General features: G+C 35.4%; 4 long non-coding RNA genes across 4 annotated transcripts; 2 read left to right on the top strand and 2 right to left on the bottom strand.

Moving 5' to 3' along the window:
• Positions 1-516: 516 nt before the first annotated feature.
• On the bottom strand, positions 517-1,733 carry LOC140933567 (uncharacterized). The gene is made up of 2 exons (XR_012165067.1): positions 1,445-1,733; positions 517-882 (listed from the first exon to the last, which is right to left on the bottom strand). It is a non-coding gene; the product is annotated as an uncharacterized lncRNA (long non-coding RNA).
• A 4,549-nt stretch (positions 1,734-6,282) lies between these two features.
• On the top strand, positions 6,283-20,059 carry LOC140933560 (uncharacterized). Its single transcript, XR_012165066.1, has 2 exons — positions 6,283-6,621; positions 19,805-20,059. It is a non-coding gene; the product is annotated as an uncharacterized lncRNA (long non-coding RNA).
• Positions 7,569-8,989, bottom strand: LOC140933555 (uncharacterized). The gene is made up of 2 exons (XR_012165065.1): positions 8,808-8,989; positions 7,569-7,847 (listed from the first exon to the last, which is right to left on the bottom strand). It is a non-coding gene; the product is annotated as an uncharacterized lncRNA (long non-coding RNA).
• Positions 20,060-23,755: 3,696 nt separating the features above from the next.
• LOC140933550 (uncharacterized) lies at positions 23,756-26,335 on the top strand. The gene is made up of 2 exons (XR_012165064.1): positions 23,756-24,145; positions 26,075-26,335. It is a non-coding gene; the product is annotated as an uncharacterized lncRNA (long non-coding RNA).
• Positions 26,336-26,543: the final 208 nt, after the last annotated feature.

The following is a 26,543-nucleotide window of genomic DNA, read 5'->3' as shown; positions in this document are numbered from 1 at the left end:
TAAAACGGCTTTTCTCAAAAAAAATATCAGTTGCAAACTAAAGCTACCAAGGAAAGGATTGCACTAAAAAATTTTGGGGGCGTACCTATGCTTAAATTTCTCCTGAGACTTGCTTTAGATTTTCCATATATTTGTCTGTAATTTTTCCCGGGACTTTCTTACAAACAAATGTATAGAAAATTCTAAAAAGTGGTTCTAGGTCTTCTAGGGCATGTAACGCCCTCACTTTTTTTCAGTAGAATCCTTAGGAGTGAAGCTTTAGTTTACGATTAATATTTTTTTCTTTTCAGAAAAGCCGTTCTACGGAAATTATTCGACATCAGATTCTCATACAAACATTGTAATTTCGCAGGCGTTTGCCGACTCGTCAAGATGGCGTCGAAAACCGTGACAAGGTCTACGCAGATATCTTCTTGCGTAACTGATCATTACTGACTGAGCTGTTATATAAACTGTCATTTGACGATGGGTAAACTATGCAATACATGAAAACGCCTATTGACGCCTAGACGTACATAAGGGTATTTCTGTGAGAAGTTAATTTTTATTCACAGTTTGAAATAGTACAACATGTACAATTCGTGATCTTCAAAGTAGCTAGCCAGCCTTATAGACAAAAAATTAACTTTTAACAATTCTTAGCATTGCAATCTTTTAATTAACAACTTAAAACTCAGGTTTGAATATTGACTTTAAATCTTACGTCAACACCTGTGTTTAGTTTTTGATCTAGTTCATGCCACGATAGTCTCGCTTTTTTATTCCCCCGTTTTCAACATCGTTAACCCATGGCCATCTCTTTGAGTCCTGCCTCCGGATTTTATCAGCTTCTGAAAACAGTTTATCATACAAAGAGTTTTTGTCAGGATGGCCTCTCCATTCCTAGAAATGAAAATATAAGGTCACTGTGATAAGTTAGTTTCCCGATTTACTAGTCTTTAAGCAAATTAAACACGAGTCTAATGAACCCTGCTTGAACGTAGATTGTTTGAAATATATTCTAACATTGCGCTTTTAATGAAACAATTAAAATCACTGAGTCTGGATCCGAATTTGATTGACTTAAACGCGCCCTAAATGCCATCCCATATATGGCTCTGGTAGTGATGCATTTTGCTTCCAGAATATTCTAACACGATATTATTTTAAGAGGAGATTTTTGTGTAGTGCTTAGGAAAAACTATGAAAAAGAAAAAGGCAGTACTGTATAATGATCTAAAAACTCTTTAACTAAAAGGTCATTACTCGTTTATATACCGTAAATGCAATTGCAATGAAGAACTCTACAACTTCTCAGAGAAAAGAAGATCCAAGTTACTTTTGTAAGATAAATATTTAGTGGAAACGATAGTACTGTACGTACGTTCTGAGAGAGAAAAAGTAGTCTAGGAAAGCTTAATTACCACAGCTACGTAAATCAATGGTTTTCTTATGTTTTACAAACCTTCTTAAACTGACAACCATAGGCAATGCCCCATCCATTACAATTTGGTCGGGGAGCTGCAGACACGACCAGAAACAGGCCACTGAGAAAAAGAAGAAATTTGAAAGATTTCATTTCTCCGGCGTCGATGAGCGAGCAAGAGTTGTAATTACTTCTAGTCTCAATGGTCTCTTATAAGTACAATTTATCAGGGGGATCTTAATGGCTTGAATCCATCAAGGAATGTACTGGTGCAAAATTATTTCTAAATTTTCTGCTAAATACGTTATAAAAAACACGATAACAACTGCCCCCTAATGGGCATTTCGTAATTCGAAGATCGACCAGGTTTTAAGACTGGTAAGCATGGACATTGCCCGCTTCTTGCTTGTGCACTGACAGTTTCTGATAGTATTGGGATGGGGAGAGAAATAAAAAGAATCGACTTATTCTGCCAACCCTGGAAACACATCATTTGATGATGCTGATGACTTGACTCAAAAGGCTACTACATCAACTTTCTTGCTTTTTCAAATTCCGCGTCGTGTGATACGAAAAGAACCATTTTTTTATTTCTCTTACTAATTAAAGCCGAACATACTAAGCTACCGTTACTTAGCAGAGTTAAAAAAAAAATTCATTAGGAAAAGATAGAGACTATAGATAAGGCGACAATGTATGGTTGTTTGTTTAGAATTCTAGGAGATAAAAAAGGAATTCACTCTTAACATGTCCAAGAAGCTTAAAACTTGCATCAATTTTTACCGAAAAAGAGATTGTAACATTGATAAAGACGTCATAATCATCGACAATTATGAACAAGTTTACCGTATTTATCTGCGTGGCATCTGGGAGGGTAATGGAAACGAAAAGAGCTCTTATTGTTTTATTGTTTTTGGCAGTGATAAAATATGTACCAAATTCACGTTTCATCATGAAAACATAAGGTGTTTTCATTTAAATCAAAATTAACCCTAACCTTCTCAACAAATCTTTCCTTTGTGGTCAACGATTTTTACTAGGACCCCTGTTTCTTGCTGTGTGACATATTTAACTTCACTTTACCAACACATACGTTTTTGATCTGATAAGTCTGTGTACAATACTTAATGCTCGTAATAGCCGAAGCTTACATGCTGGCAGTGGCCGACTCTTAAAATAGACTAAGGTCAATAAATTTTGATTAAACTTTGTTCAATGTTTATCCTGATTGAATTGCTTTTTATGGTCTTCACAGCTATGTAAATAAGCGGGATAAATAAAGGAGGCCGAAATTTAAAAATTTATTGAATGTTTCATTGCCATAGGTTCATCTTTACGTTGCTTGTTTTGTACTGAAATATGATCATCTAAAATTGAAATGATTAATAATTCCTATATGAATAAAGTGGCGGAAGTACATTGCAATTTTTTTGGGCCCTTTTGAGAAAATGTTTCATTTGTTATATTGTAGCTACATAACCAAACCTTAATATATGATTTAAAAGAACTTGAACTCCTTTTAAACTCTCTTTCATACTCATTCCTTGATAAGTGGCGTAATGAGGTCGCCGAAATGTCGGGACATTATATCAAAATGATTTTAACTTATTTATGTATCAAAAAAACGATGTTGATATATTATAGTTTTGAGAATTACAAAGAAAAAAATGATTCCAAATCTAAGGTTGGACTACATCAATGAAAAACTAACTTGAAAATAGTCCAGCTGTGTGGTATTGTGTCGTAGTGTACGTGGGTGTCATTCATTCTAGAGCCGAGATCCATCTGATGGTGGTAATAGTTATTATTGGATTCAAATTGGTTTTGAGGAATAAACATCTCTAAACTCAATACTGGCTGATAATTTTAGCTGGCAAAATTGGGTAATTATAAGTTCATTATATCGGCATTTTTATCTATTTTAACCAAGACCACATTTTCTAGCATAACTGTCCCGGCTGACTGAGATAAGATTCAGTTAATTGATTCCGCGCGTGGGTAACTAACTACGGTCTTGCGATCAAGAAACGTTATCCTAATTGAGTGGTAGTATTATGTCACTATTAGGATCGCCCACTGCATAGATTAATGAGTTTTCAAAATTGCTTCGCAGGAAGAAGAAAACGAATTAAAAAACGAGAAGTGAAAATGTTGAAAAAATATTCTTCAAACTTAGCGAACCTCTCTTTTTTTCTTACTTGCTCAAGTTCACTACCAGCATCATGGTTCACTAAAACCATCTAATAAATTATTACAAGGGCATGATATCAGTTCTTTGTAAACATTCTGAACATTGCCATTGTACTTCATTGACCAAAACAAATTTGTTGCTTTATTTGAGGCATGGTACTGTCAGTATAAATATTTGTTTGACAACGCAAAATGTATTTCTCTAGTGCAGTCTGTTAATACTTTGAAGATGAATTCAGTCAATTCGCTGGTGATGTTCTCTCTTCTCTTGTTGTTGGTTATGCTATGTACTTCAGCCCGAGGTTGTAGCGATTATGAGCGTCTGTACGGCTGTACACAAGACTCAAAAGCAAGAAAGGTTTGTTCTTAAAAATAGAATTTTTTCTCTTATTTACGTCTTCAAATTTTTTAAACTTTCTTACTGTTTGGAAACCAAGTAAACAAGATCAGGCTACAAAGAAAATGAGCTACATTGCTTTGTTAATAAAGAAGGAGAGTAAACAGCCGAGAACATGCTCTCAAACACCATCACCATCATTCACTCAGGGTCTTGGTTTACAAAATTATTCAGAAGATACGATTGAATAAAGCGAATCCCAGGCGCAATTGTTATGTGTGTATGGAGCAACTACAGTGCATTTTATTGCATCACTATGTTTTGAATTCTCTGTTATCCACTGCTCCCACTTTGGTAAAATCGTTTAGTTTGATGTGAGGAAAATGTTTTCCCCGGATGATGTTCCAAGACCATCTGAAGTCTTTTACAAACACAACCTCTACACCTCGATACTCACCGCACATAAGATTGGTTAAGTTTATAGCTATATAGCGGCCGGGTAAGAAAATGTGCTAAACTTATTAAACGGTTCGAAAGCTGTGTTTTTTTCACCACTCAGTTGGCCGGCCCTCCTGAAATGATATGTTTTGATATTTCCGTCGAATTTTTCGCATTGAAATTGCTCGGCTCATTATTTATACGGTCTGCGAAAACTGACCACACTCTGGTCATTAGCGTTGAAAGTATAAAACTTAAAATCCGTGAAGATTTTTTTTAGTTACGTGAATTTTTTTTTCAGTTAAGTTTGGAAAAAGTCAAGCAAAGGGATTTTTGTTTTTGTTTCGGCAAAGGGTTTGAACGGCTGAACTTTAAGACTTTGAGGGTCTCATTAACAGAATATCTTTAGATTAACAATGGCTTTCAGGTGAGAAAATTAAGTATCTATTTTAGTTGAAAGAAGTCGTGGGGCGCTATATTGAAAGAAAATGCATGGGCGGCTAATGCATATTTCATCCACCTTGGGCTCAGGGCGCTTTAATTGCTACAAAACCACTGATTTAATCATGAGCACATGATAATTGCTGTACATGTTTATGGTAAAGCTTCTGATTTCCCGTTGAAAACAAAAATCAGTCGTGTGAGTATTTAACTATACCAGTATCCGAGTGAGTGTAGACGGAAGGTCTCCTCTGTGCTTATGATGGGTGAAGAAGACAAAGTAGTTTCACTTCAAGTGGGTTTTGCTGTAGAGTTGTCCGTCTTTACAGTGCATGTTTTTTTTGACTCTCGGTCACTGAAGTTGCTGGGTTTTAATAACAATCCTTGGGAAAATTTCAATTATTAATTGTTAAATGTACTACCCCAACATTCTCATCAACTGAAAAGAAATCATGTCTGAGGATTTTTATCTAATACGTGCTGTCAGTTTCCTCTGCGGTATTGTAATAAAGATGATATAGAGAGCATTTGCGCAAGGAACAAGTTATCCAAGGGTTGTGTGTCTAACCGATCTAGATACTTACCAGTACCTCTCCTCTGCCTTGTACTGAAGTCACTGGAAACTAGGGATCTTTTGCTCTCAGTTTGATACAAGTTTGGCGCGTGAATTACGTCGCGTTGCAATTGTTAGTATAACCATGCTTATATCAATGCTAGTTAGATGGTCTTAGATCAGTGTTGTTATACGTAGTATTGATATCAAGTTAGAGCCGTGATTTCACTGATTTCTCGTCAAAGATTGCATGTGTGTTCAAGAGAAATTAGACTTGAAAAAAGGGACCGTGATCACTGGCATGTTTGAAATATAAACGTTATCTTCAGAACAACTCCCTTTAGTTAGTGTGAATTTTAGTCAAGTCAAAGGTTACTGAATTAAGAGAACATATTGACACTCATAATTATCTTCAAATGTAAGCCATTACGACTAAGAGTCTATTTTTAATGGAATGAATAAATGTCACTAATAACTTTTAAAACTTTGTTAGATTTAAAACCAGATGCTAATGTTAGAATAATAATCAGAGTGATGGTCACTGAGAGTTTGACATTTCCTTCCTATCTGTCCAATGAACCTCGATATTTTTACGCACAAAAATGAAGCCTTACTGCCTTGGGCATTTTAACTGCTCTCTCAATTCGGAAAAGAGAGATCTGTTACGTTACCGTATAACTGCTATTTTTTAATAGTCTTAATTGATTACAGCCTGTATTTGAGGACGACAGCCATTTTTAGATCACTGCATATTGTAACGAGAACACCATCCACTTGTTGCAAGTATACCCGTTTCGAAATATTAATAGCCTTTCCTAAAAAGTCAATTATCATTTTATCTCACTCTAATATAAGAGCAGAATATGACTAAAATTGACATTTAATAATTTATGCCCTAGAGCGTTTTAATTCCTTTAAAATAAAGCTAATGGCGATCTTATTTAACAATTTAAACGAAGTGACTACCATATTCGGATATTGTATAGTCAAGTAACATGTTTTTTAGTTAATCAGTGATTTCCAACGCGGCAAACATTTTTTCATTAATTCATAATGATTCACGTGCGCTGAATCAGAGCAACTATATATTGTCAGGCTACTCTACTGTCAGGCTTCCAAGTATTTGACGGAGTAACTTCTTTAGTTAATATGCACACCTTCACGTTTCTAACGATTCTTGCCGTAATTTTGCTGATGGAAGTAGAAGGGCAACAGAACTGCGAGGGATGGAAAATACCTTATGGAGGTTGCTCTGAGGTTTGTTCTAGTTATTAACAGTTTTTAAACTGCCGCAGTTCTAACGAACAATATTAAGGTGGGGTTACAAACTTCTTTAGGGCTATGAGTGTTCTAAGCTACACATAGCCAAGATGGAAATCAAATATAGTAACTTGTAATAACCTGGGCCGATCTTTTCAAGTTCTTGTCTTTGTCAGCTTGCCTCGGAGGTAGTTTGTTGGTGATTAGGATGTGTGCGATTGCTAAATAACGTAAAATAAAAAGACAAAAATAAAAAGAAGACAAAAAGACACGGAACAATACCCACACAACTGACACACAAGCAAACCAACAATAATTTCCGCAATCAACCAGCGACTCGCAACAAATTAACTGAGAAGGATATTCAGTTTACTATTGACTTATACTCTTCATATATTGATGCTAAGCCTTTCTTGCATGAACCGTGTTTATGAGGCTGATCAAACAAACGGCAGCGATTGTTTTTTCAAGTCTAAGACCTCGTATACTTAATTGGATTCGGAAATAACCGGATCAATCGTCTACATCAATTCGCAAATTTCTGGGCTAGTGTGGATGGGGTGTAAACCTAGATAAAAACATTCGATAAAACGCTTTTTGTTGTGATCATGTTAAACATTGCATAATTAGAGTTTCATTTCCTAACATTGGCCAGGCTCCTAGGTGGGGACCGAACCCCTCTAAATCATGAGTTATTTGTATGGGTTATAGTATGATTTGTAGTGATATTTGGCATAAATACCATGATATTTCGAAATTGTTATTCGTAATTTCACGAGCCGTTAGGCGAGTGAAATTTGAGACAATTGTGAAATATCACGAGTGGTGTTTATGCCACATATCACGTACAAATCATACTATTATTTGTTGATACTACTACCCGGAAACGGTTTGTAAAGGTAAAAAAGGAAATTGTTTTAAGCGTATAAAGCAGGTAGACTATCGATTGTGTATGTTGTACTATATTTATTGAGGCGGTGATTAAGTTTGCAACTTTGTAACATTTTGGTTAGAACGCTCATGGAACTGTATTTTGACTCAAATGTTCCACTAGGTAACTACGCAAATAGGTCTTTAAACAAGTCTCTGTCTCCATAATTCATAGCATTCTTCTTCTTCTGGAAACGAAATTTGTGATTCATTGACTTGTCACGGTGATCTTGAGCAAGAAAGCTGCTATGTAGTCTTTCATTTTTTCCTGTCACTGCTTGGTTGTCGTCAAACTACAAAGAAAAGCACGTGAATAACATCAGCAAAGAGCATAGTACAGTTAGTGTGGCTATTACGTGTTACTTACTCGAAAAAACGAGTGCTAATTGGTTCATTCTCTATTGCCTTTCATTATGCTCATTGGCCCACTTTTTTGTCTTCTCTGATTGGTTCATTCTCTATTGCCTTTCATTATGCTCATTGGCCCACTTTTTTGTCTTCTTTGATTGGTTCATTCTCTATTGCCTTTCATTTATGCTCATTGGCCCACTTTTTTGGTTTCTCTGATTGGTTCATTCTCTTTATTGCCTTTTTGTAATTTGACAGATTTTACTGTCTATCTTTGATATGACTGCTTCATTATATTTTATTTTTATCTCTTATAGTGATTGGCCCATCTGTTCTACTCTTTGATGTAATTAAGACTGCATTTCATATTCTGATGAATTGATTTAAATTGTGAAGATATTATTAAAACTCGAGAATAATGATCATTAAATAAAATCTGACTGATTCAGCACCTCTTTTTTTCCACGTAAAAATTCAGGGCGCATTGCACAGTAATTCGTGACGGCCTTATTTACACCACTGCATTAATGATGAAAAGTGAAAAAATGGAGGAAATAAAATACGGCGGCCCAGTAGTCCTCCCTCCCTGAGAGACGCCGTTGGGGGAGGGGGGGGGGGGGGGGTTGAATGAGTAAACGATTGAGAATCAATTTTGAAAAAGTTTGATGTGAACTAAGACCAAACAAGATCAAAATATTTTAAAACTACGTTACATTTGTGTTTGTTTGATCCTATCTAAGATTTTATAAACAAATAGAACTGTATTTACCTTCGATAGGAAGTTATTCTTACATAACACGAAACTTTTTTGGGCTGAAAGAAAACCTCTTTAACAAAAACAAGCCCACTGTTTTGATTATTTTTCTTGATATAATGATTTTTCAAATGGTTATAATTAAAACTACCTGACTGGCACGCTTTCCATAAGCTATTCCCCATTCTTGTCCCATGGAGAGTTGGAAAACCGCGGCTAGAAGAAGCATACAAATCACAGCAACATTAGATAATTCCATCTTAGGAGCTATTAAATAGTGAATCTGTGCAGTTTTGTGCCGTTTATATCAAATGTTATTAAGAAAAATTTACACGTACTTATAGGCAGGTCTTAAACAAAAGATAGATTAACTTTTATCTACAAACTGATCCGAATCACAGAGATGCCGGTTACCGCAAATTGGGCCTACGTGAACGACTATTCAGCGGAAAATTCGAGCGTTTTTATTGTTTTGGAGGAATGGTTTGTTTGGTTCTTGTTAATGGTCATCCTTTTCTGCACGCACGGGCAAAGTTCAATCTTTTCCTCTTGGGTACTGATTTTAAAATGGTGGAACATTTAGATCTTGAACGTTTTTTATTTTAAAAAAATCATGTTAACCTAAAACCATTCACAAAGAAGTGGACTAACGTTTTTCAAAATGTTGATGGTTTCTTATGTAATTTTCTTCTAAAAATAATCTTACAAGCATTGTCCAGCACTTTCGTTTGGGTGTGGGGTCATTAAAATTGCATTTGCCCATTGTGATAAATATTTTCTCGCCCTGTAAATGGATTGTTGTAATTACCAATAATAAATATAGATAATTAAAAAGCTGATATCGTCCAGTTGAGGGAAGCATTGTGAACAAAAGTGATGGACTTAAATTCAAACTTAACTCTATTGCCGCTGTCTTATTCTTGTTGTAAAAGAGTTGTTAAGAACGACAAACATTCTCAATCTGCCAATGAAGTTGTTGTGAATGGCACATACTCTGAATTTATTCCAAAGCGGACGAAAATTAAAGCTCATTATTTCCATTTACAGTTTTTTAAAGCTCAAGGTGCTAATGAACCTTAAGAGTATATTTTTCAAAATAATGAGCTATGCCAGTAAACGATCTCACTTGATTATTCCTCTTTTCAGTAATCGATTTGAAAACAAAATTCTCACCTGCATGGGAACTTGATTAACTGACGTACTTACACTTCATTTCTCCACTTGCACATTAAAAATTAACACCACTAGCAATATTTTCGTTTATGTAATGGCGTGTTTTCATTAGAAAATGATGATTTACAAATAAATATTAAAACTGGTACATCTTAAAGAGAGAAAGTTTGGGCAATATTTCTTGACATTTGATTTGTTCCAATAATCTTGATGCCTGAGTAAATATTATTTCTGTCGAGGTGCTTACATTTTCCTAATTATTTTTTTCCCCAAGCTGTAATAAGTGTCAGCAAGCCCATTTCCCTAAGGACGTCAGCTTACAGGTTTCAAAAAGTATTATTTTGACTTATTTATTGGGCAAATTGAAGGAGCAAATAGTCGTATATATCATAAATAGATATAATCTTATGCTTTAGAATTATTACTGTTGAATAAATGAATGTCCTTTCTGTATGGCGAAAGTGTCTCCATTTTCAGATCACGGAATGAATATTGATGAAGTGTTTTCTTAGGAATTTAAAAATTTGGCCTTAATAAATTTTAGTATTGGCTATAATATAAATTAACTTGACATAAGTTCACAGTCAGCAAATATTCTTTAGTCCAGTTTATGTCATCCGTTTTACTACTGAACAATGTATAAACCTAGAAAAAATGTTGACGGATGTGTTTCAAGCTCGCCAAGTACTTTTAAATTAACAAGACAAGTGGACTTACTTTGAGGCGCTCTAAAAAGCCTAGAGGCTATTATTATAAGGTAATTAACAACTCTTGCTGTTAAGCACGTTTAATATTTGTGCAAGGCCACGTTTGAAATCGACGAGGTGCCGAGAAACAAATAAAAAGTAGTTTTTGAGACATGTGGATGTTGAATTTCTGAGAACAGGTGTATCTTATTCTTAGCTACAGTTCTGGTGATTTCCATAATTTTCTTTTTAACAAGTCACACCGTTTTTCTGTGTACCTGACCGACCTGACACATAGAAAAAAAAACTAAAAGCGATTTCGACATGCAAGTTTCGTCGAAACAAGTTTAAAATCAGGCCTTTCCGTTGTTTCAATTTTCAACTTTTAGTATGGATTCGCGATCGAGCGAGAATCGTGTCTTATTAATAAAACTCATCGCCTGAAGCGATGTCTTCGTAGTAAATAAAAGAGCTAATTTTGAAACACTGGGGGTCGTGACACTTAAATTTCTATAATACATGTAGGTTTCAGATCTATTAAATGCAGAAACATTTGAAAACAGGCAGTCATTTAAAAGAGAAGGGGAGAGATCTGTAATGATGATGAAAAGAACGTAAAGCGTTGAATTAGGCAGTAAAGTTTAAACTTCATTTGATGTTGTCTTTCTATGTCAGCAAATTAATCATTTTTTTTTGAGGAAATTTAGCTCTTCAGGTTTTACACCGTTGCCTTATAGACCTTTGTCACGGTTTTCGACGCCACCTTGACGAGGAGGCAAACATGTGAGAAATTACAGTGACTGTATGAGAATCTAATGTCGAATAATTTCCGTAAAACGGCTTTTCTGAAAAAAAAAATCAATTGTAAACTAAAGCTACAAAACAAACGATTGTACTTAAACATTTTCGGGGCGTACCTGTACTTAAATTTCTCCAGAGGCTTGCTTTAGATTTTCCATATATTTGTCTGTAATTTTTCCCGGGAATTTCTTACAGACGGATGTATAGAACATTAAAAAAAGTGGTTCTAGGTCTTCTAGCGCATGTAACACTCTCAATTTTTTTCAGTAGAATCCTTAGGAGTGTAGCTTTAGTTTACAATTCATATTTTTTTCAGAACAGCCGTTCTACGGAAATTATTCGACAGTAGATTCTCATACAAACGCTGTAATTTCTCACGCGTTTGGCTACTCGTCAAGATGGCGTCGAAACCCGTGTCAAGGTCTATTATCAAGTGCACTGGCCTTTACTTTTAACGCATCGTCAAGAGTGATTGGCATTCCTAATGAAAATGATGAGTTAAAATCTTTTTTCTTTTGGTCAGTCCAACTGATGGGTTTTAAGATTACTGTTAAAGATATGCCGTTTGTAAAATTTTCATACGAGTAAAACTGATAAGCCAAATCAGGCTCATCTTGAATGAGACGCGAACCGCCATAATGAGCCTATCAGCTGCGTCTTATTCAAGACGCGAAGACATTTTTTTGTTCTATTTGTACAGGAAGTTCGCGTCTCATTTATAAGTAACGACGACGGCGACGGCAACGGGATCAGGAAAAAAGCAATCAGGTTTAGATTGGTAAAACAACAACTTTGCATGTGCATGATGCTTTTTTGTACATTTCTTTGCCGCCGTTGCACAACTAAGACGTGAAACTGCCTAATTTCACGTTTTGAGGAGGGCATGAACACAAAACAACGACCCTGTTTTTCTTTTTTTTGAACTTTAATACAGTTTAGACTTCAACGCCAGAAAATTTCGCCAACATTTGACGAATTTTATGGGAGAAAATAAGCGCGATAAAGTTTAAAGCAGCGCCGACTCGCTTTTCAACTGCCTTTTTGTAACCGTTGCGGTGCTTATGAGCTCCCTATTAATCGTTTTATTTTCCGCATTAGAATGGCCCTGCAATAGAAACATGGTAAATTTCTTTTATGAAATTTCCTATTTTCTACATATTAATCAGACACTGAACTTTAAGAAATAATTTAAGCTTCTATCGTTTCTGCCTTTATTGCTTCATGCGACAGACCCAACCAGTCTGAGTTGTCGCAAAATTTTTACCTGCGAGAGTAAGAAATAAACAAGTACGTATTGTATGATAAAGTCACCTTAATTATAACAAAGGCGGTACAAAACTATTTCGAAATACATTTATAAGTAATTAAACTTCAACACGAAGTTTCTGGCAAGCTGGAGATGCATGTTTTGATCACAATTTTGTCATTAGTTAAAAAAATATAGGTCTGACTAATAATTATCAACATTTAGATAAATTTCTCTTAATTTTAAAATAGCTGGACACCACATTATTAATTAATTTGTTAAATGTGTCAGCATGTTCTCTATTTAAATGGAACATCAAATAGTAATAAAAACCAGCCTGTCATTTCCACCAGTATTTATCTATCTGGCGCTAACAATTTACGTTTTTAAACCTTTTGAAAACGTCATTTGTTTTTGATGAAAAAGGGCCAAGATTCATGCCATAATCATTCTCGATGCAGCCAGGCTAAACTCTTTGATGGTTAATCCTGTGATAAAAGCATGAAAACATTAAATGCTGATGACGTCTTTTGATCGTAATTAGGTGCTTTTTACCATTTCAAATCTTATTAGTCGTGCTCAAGTGTAATGGATAGAGTTTACTTTTTTGAAATACTATTTTACACACTTGTTTTAAACAATTTAATCTTAATCAACACAGCAAGACATCATATTTTGTCTAAAAAAAAGCTTGGCGCAAAAACCCCTCGGTAGTATTAAAGGAGTAATGGACACGTCGAAGTGTAGTCAAAAGAGAAAAGTGCCGCTTCTTTTTTTTAAAGTAAACCCATTAGCTTTTTGAAGATTATTTGTTACGCTTAATTTAAGATAATTATATAAAACCGTGTCTCTCTTATAACGAGCTAAAATTTATTAGTGGTAGAATTTGCGAACTCGAAGTTAAGTTCTCAGTAGTCAGGCAAAAATTACCAGACCATCCGCTATGAAAGTATTAGTGCTTTTTGCTGTCTCTGTGATGTTGCTGGAATTTCCAAGCGCTCTTGGTCAGAGGCATTACAGCTGTCTTTTTGGCGGCTGCAAGAAAGAGGTAGGTGCCAGATTTTGAATTTTCTTCTTCTCTTCTTGATCTTTAGGGCCAGTGTTTAATCAGGCTGCGTTAGCACTGGAGTCAGCCTAAGTGGAGATTCGACACAATTCTCACATTTGGTTCTAGTGCGATTAAAAATACTGCTGAAATGGTTTCATTTTAATTACCACATTACTATAGGATTTCATCCGTAGATGCAAACAGAAAAATCTAATTCGATTCACTCTGGAAGTGAAAGTTAAAGGGCTAAAAGTTTAAGTGTGGTAGAAAATGGAATTTTAAATTTTTGGCTTTAAATCTCAGTAAACTTATTTTCCATTTGTACCCGTCCCCTTACTTCCGTCCTTGTATTTTTTTTTTCAGGAAATGGAAGACAACCCAGCCTATTTGCCTAAAAGCCCAGAAATTGCCTCATTGAAAAATGAGTACAGACGAAACAGGCTGCGTCGTTTTTCAGAATATCTGAAAACTAAGCGAAACCAGTTTGACGATGTCATGTAGTAGTAATATGCTGTGAAAATCATGTGGAATTTTGTTCTCTGGCAGTTATTTTATTTCATCATTGCCAGAAATTAGGGACAAGATGGCGGTTGCGCGTGCGCACCAAGGCCACAATGGCTGCGAATTCGTATAAGAAAATGTATGGAGAAAAGGAAACTTTTTCAAATATATCGATTATGAGCTCACGGGTGTTCGGTGCACGACTCAAAACATGTTAAGCGCTGTGTAACCTTCGCATCTGGGTTAAAAGTAGCTTATTAGAAGTAGGTTTACTTACTTCCCGAAGTGGCCACTTTTATCTCTCGTTGTACGCTCCATTTCTCCATACATTGTCTTAAAATCTTGCCGAAGTCATGCGAAATACTCGTCGATTAGAGGATAAACCCTTCACTGAAGTAAATTTGCACGACTCGATGTCACTTCTGCGATGGAAGATGTTTCCAAAACAGTCGTTAAAAGGACGATTTTTGCACTGGAAAATACTTCCAAAGGCGCATTATTTCCCTTAGTTTTCCATCTGTAGTCCAGTAATGGACGCCATAGTTGCGAATGACTTATTTCGGTCGGACAAAGCTTCACAACTCCAAACCTCACCGAATCGCCATTTTGGTTGTTGCTACAACTCCAGAGATGCTTCACGGGATATAAACTAGGTTCCAGGTATTCAAAAATCCTCGATTAGCCTACCAGGCTTGGTTTTAAAACAAAATTGTCACGAAAATGTCACGAAAATGTCACGAAAGGTACAGCCGCGTACTGTTTTGTTGCTATCAGCCGCTCGGCCGAGTATAAACCTAACATTTTCTTGCAAGAAGTTTCATTCCAGCTTTTTTCTTCGTAAAACAGATCCACAGAGCTCAAATTATTTCAAAAATCGCAGGGGATACGCTTTCCCTGACTACGATCGTTTTTGTCCGCCATTTTGGAAATGAGATTCCGCTGACAATTAATCACGGGCGCGAAATGTCCACTATTTCTGGCAATGGATTGGGCAAGACAAGAGGCAAATTGTATCTACTGTAAATTTGTTTTGGTGTAACTCAAATAAAACATGTCAAGTCTTAACATTAAAAAGAGTCATGAAATTAAAATTTATTTAAAGCATCTAGTAAGGGCAGTGTACAAGAAATTAGCAAAACGCATTTTAAAAGATAGAATACTCAACAAGCAAATAAATAAACAAGAAAACAACGGCAACAACGGCAACAAAAAAATTTAAAATAGCTTGGGTGACGACGTCAAGAATAAGAATTAACAAAAATGGAACAAAAAAGTAACTCAATATGAATGAGGATACTATTGAAGTTTGGTAATAGGGAGTAGAGGGAGGAGGGCTTGAAGTATGACGGAAATAAAATATTATGCTATTATTAGAGAGCTTTAGATTTCAGAACGAGAACGAGTACGAGTACGAAATTTAAATGAAAGTGTTTGCGCTTATTTAAAAAAAAGACTCCCTGGAAAGCTTCATTTTACCTTTTTTTATTTCACCAAAACAGTTAGTACGGTAATTCATAGTGAAGGAAGTTAAGACCTCTACCGACAACAAAATGATAAAACTTCTTACAGTGATAACTTGTTCCCGCCACTGCGACATTCTCGCTAAAACCCGTTGTAGAATGACAACGGCTATCACGTTTTCCCGCCAAAATGACGCTGGCTAACGCGCGAGCATTACTTAGTATAATTGAGAAAGTCTCCTACTCGTAGTCGTCCGCGTCCTCGGATCTAAAGCTCTCTAATTATCTCCTGCTTCACCTGCTTATAACATAATATCTTAGTTGGGGGTTCTATTTTCAAGAACTGCCCTGAGAAGGAGCTCTTTGGCGTTTAAAAAAGCAACAACAACTGACAATAACAACCCCTTTCTCTGGTAACAACTCATTCCATGAAAACAAGGTCGATTAGATTGGTATTGAGCCTCAGATTAAGCCGCCAGGCATCTTGCAGTTACCCCAGCGTTGAAAATGGTTATGTATTTCTATAACGTAAAGTCAAGCTTTAGTTGAATTTCACATTTCTTTTGTTTTATTGATTGAGATGTGTATCGCTGTTTCTGTTAGAATTGAAAGTGAAATGAAATAGTATTACGAGTTCTCCTTTGTGAAATATCATTATTGCAACATCGACGATTTACTTGTAAGAGAGAGAGAGTGATCCATAAACTATATGTAAGTTATTTTTTTTTACCTTGTGAGTATAGAACTTTAGTTTGGAAGCCTTGTATATCTGCTTTAAAAGAACAAATTTGTAAAATGTTCTCCATTTATGACACCTTTTAAATAGTATTTAAGAGGGTTTGAGCTTTTAAAAAAATACATAATTATATCTTTTGGTTCTCTAAAACTATTCTTGACAAAAATACGATGTCTTAAGACACGCTATAACTGCTTTGTAAATATTAAAATGCTGCTAATTCTGCTTACTTTCATTTGTTGTTTTGATGCTTCCCTTGTTAATTGGCTTTAACTGGAATATTTCAGTTAAGTATCTAAAGCCGTTGAAAGTTCCAGATGTCTTATGTTACTTCTTTATCTTGTTTTTAAAATATATTAGGGATTTTATTTGCGCCCGAAAATCTTGGTACAAAATACATTAATATACATTACTGTGTCTCAAAAGCATACAAATGATTAACACCTTTTATCACAGGTAAATATGGAATAATTAACCATAAACTTTAATTAATACGAAATCGCCATTCCTGTGTTATTTTATTCCTACTCTGATCCATTTGAAAAGAGTCTGCTTTTTTAAAAAACATATAGAATCGCTGAAATATAGTTTACTGCAAGATAACTGAAGAGCTTTTTTGCTGTTTGAAAGATTAAAGATCAGTTCAGAACGGGTTCAACGGTAAATGATTGAGAGAATATTAATAACGAGGGCGCTGAGTTTATTGAACAAAGAAGCTGTTGAACAAGGACTTTACATGTTAACCCCAACTGTTTTATAAACCGACGTGACATTTGGGGAGTTTGCGAATGGGGCTGAACAAATGGTTACATGATTATATTGCTAGAAGTAATGATTTCAAAAAATTCCTCTTCGTTAAGGCATGTTAACAAATAGTCGCATTCTGTTTTCGATAGCCTCGTTTAGTAAATTTTCTCCACTGCCATAGTATTCATTGAGTCATTTCATTAAAAAGCAAAGCGTCATGTGTTTTTTATTAATTACTGTTCAAAAACACCATCCATACATAAGGCAGATGGGAGAAAGTTTTAAAGCTTGCAAGACTTGACTCTTGATGCGAAAACTTTAGGTCAAAGTTTTAAAAATTCCTCCTAGGGACAGTGCCGAATTTCAGAGCAAATATGAATTATTGACTTCACTTTTACCTTAAAAATGGAAATAAATGACAAATTTAGTAAACAAAAGGGTTTTCATGACATCGACTTCAATAGCACAATTCGGCGATAAAAAAATACCTTGACCTTTATTTCTTTTACACAACTTATAATTATCATGATGAACGTAACCTGCAATTATGAGGTCAATTTGTCATATGGTGGCACTAATAACTTATCCATTATAAACCCAGAAACTTAATATTGCTACCTCGTGGCTAAAAACTGCGTCCTTGACAACAAGAAGGCATAGAAGCCTTTCGGTTGCTATGATCGTTAAAGGAGCTTGCCCTATATAAAGTTGAGCTGAAGCACGTATTCAAAATGTGGGAATAAACAAATAACAGTAATGGCGTTTAAAAAATATTTTCTATTTCTATTGCTGCTAGCGTTTGTCATTTGCTTTGGGAACTGCTACGGTCAGGGAACGTGGCGCTGCTTATTTACAGTTTGCCCACAGGTTAGAAGATGAGTTTTTCTACTGATAAACAATGTAGTTATGTCAGCCGTTCTAACTTAGTCTTTTTCCAACTTTGTAAAGAACTTTAAGTCTTCTTTTAGCAAGCTACTTTCATTTACGTCTTTTACCTGTTATAAGACTGACGTTTTATTACTAAGAGCTTGGGACATTTTGTCACTGTAATAAACTATGACATTCCTTCGATAGTTTAAAAGAAAATTGGAAACTCCTAAAGCTTCATCAGGTTTTGACACACTCAGAATTCCTTTTGGTAGATGTAGTCTTTAAAAGCATCCTTTTTAGATACATAAAAGAACTTGACGGACTTTCTTAACTTAAAACTTTTTCATTTGAGTGGTCAATAACTTCGGGATCTTACCATTTGCGCATCATACAGCATAGTAATTAAATAATGTTCAAAACATGGAAATGGTCATGTCAAATAAAAAGCTTAAGCAGTGAAACCAATCTAGTAGCTTGAAGTATTACATCGATTGCATGATTGGCAATAAATTTGAGGTTTTATCTATACATCTCTGCATGGAATTCTTAAAAGCTAATCGCGCTTAATGGGTAACAATAATAAAACATAAATTTACATACAAAATGATGGGGTCTTTTCTGAATGCGGTAACGACGGCTTCCTCAAATGGACACACACAGTAACGAATGTTTGCGTCATTTTGTTGTTATCTAAACGCGTTTCAATGTGATAATCAACAAGGATTCTTCTTCTAGGTCTCAAGCGATAATTCTTTTGTTCACATCAAATTTGTTAAAGTTTTAATCAGTAGTGCGAGTTAATAAGTCGGTTAAATTCTTGTAGATAAAAATCCATTATTTCAAAAATTGCAGATTGTTTTATGGCGGTAAATCGCTAGGTTAAATTACGTGCTAAATGACTTGAAATTGATAAGTCAGGAGATCTTTGTTAGTTAACTAATAGTTTTAACGAAGCGTGGGTAGATTAAAATTCACTTACTGAAGTTTGCCACTTATCTGTACCCATATAAAACTGTGCCAACCAAGTTTAAGTTATTAAACATCACTCGAGTGAAGATGGGATTCAAACTCTTCCTTGTGTTTGTGGCCCTGACTGCTGTAATCAATCTGTCTGGTCGCTGCAGGGGACAGAGAATATGTATTCTCACTAATTGTGCAAAGTTAGGGAAAGAGGTTAGAAATGAAAATTCGTGATAGACATCTTTTTTTTTTCATAAGTTAGCACTACTTGATACCATGTCTAATCTGTCCATTCAGTATAGTTTTCCTTGTAATATATACAACAAGACCTCTTCGATTATCTTAGCTTTGTAAATGTTGGTTTTGAATAAGCAGCATTATTCATTCTTTCTATAAAATGGGTAAATTTAAAGAAGAAAAGTAAACTTCTTACTTGTAACACCTAAATTCAAGCAGAAAGTAAGTAACAACCGAATTATAACAATAACTGCAAAAAGAAAGGGTGCTAAAAGCTCACAAAAAGTGACGAACAACAACACAATTACAAAACAAAACGAAAAAGAAAGAGAAAATGACCTAATTCAGTAAAATTTATAATGCACTTGTTTTGCATAACAACGGAACCTCCCCGAGGCTATAAAATTTGCAGGCTTTTCTCTTTAAAACAATTTGAAAAAAGACTATAACAGGGTTGAAGATACTTGTTTGATGAAAATGTTGGAAAAGAAGACTTAAAACTGATCTTCGGGGACAAAAGGAAAAAATAATTCTAATTGCAGTACAATTGTCACTTATTTGTGGCCCATTCAGGGCCAGTCAAGGCACGGTTAAGATGTGTTAACCGTTTCAGGGTTTGGAGTTTGTTTTTAACTATTGGCTTTCTACAATCAATCATTTTTATTTTTATTTTTAATTTTCAGGACCAGGCGAATGAACCGTCTCCTCTCAAAAGCGATGAGCTGGAACCAAACTCAATGAAAAGAAGCCACAAGATGCGTTTAGCTGAGTTGTTAAGAAACAAGCGACAGAAGGCCTACGAAGATTTTATGTTTGAAAATCAGAAAGAGTGAAGCAAGGGAAAAAATGCATGCTGTAAGGAAGCAGATATAAGCCTAAGCAAGAAATGGTGTTACTGAACTGAGAATCATGTTGTTATTCACTTGAATTTAAGGGGGGGGGGGGGGGGGGGTGAGAAAAGGCACGTTCAACGCTAAATAAATATTGCTTCCGCTAAATATTGTGTGCTTTCTCTTTTTGTTAAATTCCGGGATTCTGTTTCGTAAAGTAAAACAAGGAGAATAATTTCCGATTACTTATCTTGAACCACTCCGCGTGCGACCGAGGGTAAGATCTTCACTTATACTTTATGCCGTTTAGCAAGCTGGGGCCGCCATCATAGAGGAGGGAGAAAAAATACGGAGCTGAGGTTGTTGTGCATATTCCTTTTGGATTTGTGACCTGCACTTACGCTGCGAGTGAAGTCACGGGACCATCGTGTTCGTTTCAGGACCAGTGAAGTCAACATAAAATATTGGGATATTTACAATTTTTGTCTATAGCTATAGTACGCTACAATATTCCCAATTGGGTCTAGCAGAGAGCTCTTCAAAGGTGTGCAGCGTTTCTGGATGCAATATACAGTTCTTGGTAAAAAATGCAAAGAGCTCGACAGAGTTTAAATTGACTGGCATGGTTAAAAGTAACTGGCGCCAGGGGCAACTTTAAGCTAGTAATCATAGGGTTATTAGGACCAATTATAAAAGGCTTTATTATTTTTCTAACATAAGGTTGACAAAAGAATACAATGTATATGGTTATAAAGCAAAGAAAGTAACACTAGCTCTTGATTATTATCCTATCAGTGCGTTCCGTATCTTTGTACCAAGCCTTCCCTTTTGTGATCAACTACATCTGTTTCAAGGCCCCCGTGTTTTCAAATCTAGAAAAGAAAAAAAGATTTTTTTAGAAGACCGTACGAGTTTCAGATTTAAGATTGGCGTTAAAGACTTAATTTGGTTGCCTTTAACCCTTTAAGCCCTAAGAGTGATCAGCATCAAATTTCTCCTTGTGATATCAATACTTTGTAAAACAGAGTAGTCATGAGAATTACGGACATGATCACACAAGATGAATTTGCTTGATATTTTATCAACTTCTCCACACTACTTCTGTATGAAATGAATAGCGGCAACAAACGAGAATTTAAATTTTGGTCTTAGGGTTTAAAGGCTTAATTTCTTTTCCCTTATTTAATTAGAATGTATAATTCTCCTCGCTCCTCCCTGCTGGGGACGTATCTCGAGGAGAAACGTCTACGACTCAGCGACAGAAATTCCACACTGATGATGCAAAATCTGTTCCGAATACGGTCATAAGCACTGATTGGACGACGGAGTAGTTACATTGTTTTAGCTATTGTTTACGACTGACAGACAAAAGACAAAAGGCCACCAACGTCAAATGTAAATGCGATGAATCTATAACAAAAGAGTCAATATTTGTGGAATATATTCTTCTCTAAATTAAAGAAGTATTTGAGTTTAGCTGGAGCTTGTTCGAGGACAAACACAACAGTTTACCAAAATCGACCAGAAGAAACGAAAAATTGATCAAATTTACATTTGAAAAGTTTGACCGGATTTATAGTGTAATATGATTTACATCATCAGTATGGAATTTTTGTCGCTGAGTCGCAGACATTTCTCCTCGCGAAACGTTCCCAGCGGCGAGGATTGAGAAGAAACGGCTCTTTTCGCAGGCTAATTTTTGGCGAGTAGGCGTCATAGACGTTTTTCTTTTGGAATATCTTGATAAATCCTAAAATTTCACAAATTTAATTTTTTATGACGTCACACTCCTAGTACTCTACTGCATCATGCGAGGGTATTGCTGTTTTTGGTCGATCCTGTGCTTCTGAGTTCTTAGAGTTAAATATGAAGAAGATATCTAGCAATTTTCATCACGGAGCACTAAACATAATATTTTTTTTGCCTTAAAAAAATGATGATTTTTGCAGAGTGAAGCATTAAAACTTGAAAACGTTGACCTAATTTTTTCCAGTTTCAATCCATGTCGGCATCCTTACAAGCTGAGTCTTAAACTAAAAAGAAAACTGGGTTATTATTTTTGGAATTCAACTGATGCAAAGACATGTTTTAGCCGTTTTAGAAGATAGGAAACAGCGTGATGGAATAGACATATTAAGTTCTACCAGCAGAATACTGTAATACTGATCGTACTACGTGAAAATTAACTTTGCAAGACGTCATGCCCAACACGACACCGAAAGAACTCAAAACAGAGCGGGATTGTAGCCATAAATATTTTCACGTAGTACGATCAGCTATGCAGCATTCTGCTTGCAAAATTTAACATGTCTACTTGTTGTTTTTGCTGATCAGGTCTTTATAGATCCAACGTTCTTCGGCATACCGTAAAATTCCGAAAATAAGCCCCTCCACGTATAAGCGCCTCCATAAGCCCCCCAAACCGGTAACGCAAAAAGCCTCCGTTAAATCGCCCCTCCAAATATAAGCCCCCCGGGGGCTTTTACTTGGAAAAATACCCTCAAATACAAAGTGAAACAAAACAAAAACGGTAAATCTACTTCCAGCTATATGGATAGCTCAATCGATTTTGAGACGCAAATTTCCCTCCGTAGATAAGCCTTTCCAAAAATAAGCCCCTCAAAAAGGGCCTTTGAAAAATATAAGCCTTGGGGCTTACTTTCGGAATTTTACGGTATTCAATTTGTTTGCGGTCCCTGGCAGTCCTTTGTGGTTTAAATGTTTGTAACATTAATAGTTAAATTTTTGTATGACACAGAACCTTAAGTTAACTTTTCAATCACCTGTCGGCCACGCTTCGTTTGTCGCCAGTTTTGCCACACATAATGTTGGCGTCCTTTTCCAATAAACCCATACTCCCTCCGAGGGTAACTTTAATGCCTCGTATGAGATTCTTTTTGGCCTGCCGCTGAGTATAGAAAACTAGTTGGGAAGCCTTGTATATCTGCTTGAAAAGGGCAAATTTGTAAAATGTTCTCCATTTATGACATCTTTCAAATAGTAGTTAAGTGGTTTTGAGCTTTTAAAATATATATATTTATATATGTATATCTTTTGGTTCTCTAAAACTATTTTTGACAAAAATATGATGTCTTAGGACACGCTATAACTGCTTTATAAATATTAAAATGCTGCTAATTCTGCTTACTTTCAGTTGTTGTTTTGATGCTTCCCTTGTTAATTGGCTTTAACTGGAATATTTCAGTTAAGTATCTAGAGCCGTTGAAAGTTCCAGATGTGACTTATGTTACTTCTTTATCTCGTTTTAAAAATATATTAGTGATTTTACTTGCTCCCGAAAAACTTGGTACGAAATACATTTAATATACATTACTGAGTCTCAAAAGCATACAAATGATTAATACCTTTTAACACAGGTAAATAAGGAATAATTAACTGTAAACCTTAATTTATATGAAGTCGCCATTCCTGTGTTATTTTATAATTCCTACTCTGATCCATTTGAAAAAAATCTGCTTTTTTTAAAAAAAACATAGAATTGCTGAAATACAGTTTACTGCAAGATAATTGAAGAGCTTTTTTGCTGTTTAAAGATAAAAGATTTTCAGAACGGGTTCAACCGAATTTCACAAAAAATATGAATTATTGACTTCAACTTTACCTTAAAAATGGAAATGAAATTAATCCCAGTGTACACTTTGTTTTAATGACGCTCAATAAACTGGGATGAAATAGTTGTAGAAGCAGAAAATTGCTAAGCATGTAAAGCAAGGGCAAAAGTTGACAAATTTAGTAAACAAAAGAGTTTTTCATGACATCGACTTCAATAAAACAATTCGGCGATAAAAAAATACCTTGACCTTTATTTCTTTTACACAACTTATAATTATCATGATGAACGTAACCTGCAATTATGAGGTCAATTTGTCATATGGTGGCACTAATAACTTATCCATTATAAACCCAGACACTTAATATTGCTACCGCGTGGCTAAAAACTGCGTCCTTGACAACAAGAAGGCATAGAAGCCTTTCGGTTGCTATGATCGTTAAAGGAGCTTGCCCTATATAAAGTTGAGCTGAAGCACGTACTCAAAATGTGGGAATAAACAAATAACAGTAATGGCGTTTAAAAAATATTTTCTATTTCTATTGCTGCTAGCGTTTGTCATTTGCTTTGGGAACTGCTACGGTCAGGGAACGTGGCGCTGCTTATTTACAGTTTGCCCACAGGTTAGAAGATGAGTTTTTATACTGATAAACAATGTAGTTATGTCAGCCGTTCTAACTTAGTCTTTTTCCAACTTTGTAAAGAACTTTAAGTCTTCTTTTAGCAAGCTACTTTCATTTATGTCTTCTACCTGTTATAAGACTGATGTTTAATTACTGAGCTCGGGACATTTTGTCACTGTAATAAACTATGACATTGCTTCAACAGTTTAAAAGAAAATTGAAACTCCTAAAGCTTCATCAGGTTTTGACACACTCATAATGCCTTGATGTGGTCTTTATAAGCAGGCTTTTTTGATAAATAAAACAAATTGACGGACTTTCTTAACTTAAAACTTTCAAGTTTTCATTTGAGCGGTCAATAACTTCGGGATCTGACCGTGCGGCCATCATACAGCATAGTAATTAAATAATGTTCAAAACATGGAAATGGTCATGTCAAATAAAAAGCTTAAGCAGTGAAACCAATCTAGTAGCTTGAAGTATTACATCGATTGCATGATTGGCAATAAATTTGAGGTTTTATCTATACATCTCTGCATGGAATTCTTAAAAGCTAATCGCGCTTAATGGGTAACAATAATAAAACATAAATTTACATACAAAATGATGGGGTCTTTTCTGAATGCGGTAACGACGGCTTCCTCAAATGGACATACACAGTAACGAATGTTTGCGTCATTTTGTTGTTATCTAAACGCGTTTCAATGTGATAATCAACAAGGATTCTTCTTCTAGGTCTCAAGCGATAATTCTTTTGTTCACATCAAATTTGTTAAAGTTTTAATCAGTAGTGCGAGTTAATAAGTCGGTTAAATTCTTGTAGATAAAAATCCATTATTTCAAAAATCGCAAATTGTTTTATGGCGGTAAATCGCTAGGTTAAATTACGTGCTAAATGACTCGAAATTGATAAGTCAGGAGATCTTTGTTAGTTAACTAATAGTTTTAACGAAGCGTGGGTAAAATTCACTTACTGAAGTTTGCCACTTATCTGTACCCATATAAAACTGTGCCAACCAAGTTTAAGTTATTAAACATCACTCGAGTGAAGATGGGATTCAAACTCTTCCTTGTGTTTGTGGCCCTGACTGCTGTAATCAATCTGTCTGGTCGCTGCAGGGGACAGAGTTTATGTTGGCTTACTGATTGTGGAAAGTTACGGAAAGAGGTTAGAAATGAAAATTCGTGATAGACATCTTTTTTTTTTCATAAGTTAACACTACTTGATATATACCATGTCTAATCTGTCTATTCAGTATGGTTTTCCTTGTAATATATACAACAAGACCTCTTCGATTATCTTAGCTTTGTAAATGTTGGTTTTGAATAAGCAGCATTATTCATTCTTTCCATAAAACGGGTAAATTTAAAGAAGAAAAGTAAACTTCTTACTTGTAACACCTAAATTCAAGCAGAAAGTAAGTAACAACCGAATTATAGCAATAACTATACAAAAAGAAAGGGTGCTAAAAGCTCACAAAAAGTGACGAACAACAACACAATTACAAAACAAAGCGAAAAAGAAATACAAAAGCAACAGAAAATGACCTAATTCATTAAAATTCAGTATAATGCACTTTTTTTTGCATAACAACGGCACCTCCCCGAGGTTATAAAATTTGCAGGCTTTTTTCTTTAAAACAATCTGAAAAAGACTATGACACGGTTGAAGATACTTGTTTGATGAAAATGTTGGAAAAGAAGACTTAAAACATCACACGTTTTTAAAAGATATATCGTCCCAGACTGATCTTCGGGGATGAAAGGATAAAACAATTCTAATTGCGACACAACTGTCACTTATTTGTGGCCCATTCCGGGCCAGTCAAAGCACGGTTAAGATGTGTTAACCGTTTCAGGGTTTGGAGTTTCTTTTTAACTATTGGCTTTCTACAATCAATCATTTTTATTTTTATTTTTAATTTTCAGGACCAGGCGAATGAACCGTCTCCTCTCAAAAGCGATGAGCTGGAACCAAACTCAATGAAAAGAGGCCACAAGATGCGTTTAGCTGAGTTGCCTGGGTTAAGAAACAAGCGACAGAAGGCCTACGAAGATTTTATGTTTGAAAATCAGAAAGAGTGAAGCAAGGGAAAAAATGCATGCTGTAAGGAAGCAGATATAAGCCTAAGCAAGAAATGGTGTTACTGAACTGAGAATCATGTTGTTATTCACTTGAATTTAAGGGGGGGGGGGGGGGGGGTGAGAAAAGGCACGTTCAACGCTAAATAAATATTGCTTCCGCTAACTATTGTGTGCTTTCTCTTTTCGTTAAATTCCGGGATTCTGTTTCGTAAGGTAAAACAATGAGAATAATTTCCGATTACGTATCTTGAACCACTCCGCGTGCGACCAAGGGTAAGATTTTCACTTACACCTTCTGCCGTTTAGCAAGCTG

This window comes from Porites lutea, chromosome 1 (assembly GCF_958299795.1).
Source record: "Porites lutea chromosome 1, jaPorLute2.1, whole genome shotgun sequence".
In the NCBI taxonomy this organism is placed as follows: Eukaryota; Metazoa; Cnidaria; class Anthozoa; order Scleractinia; family Poritidae; genus Porites; species Porites lutea.
The sequence above is the reverse complement of the archived record's forward strand: the minus strand, read 5'-3'. Positions and strand labels throughout refer to the sequence as shown.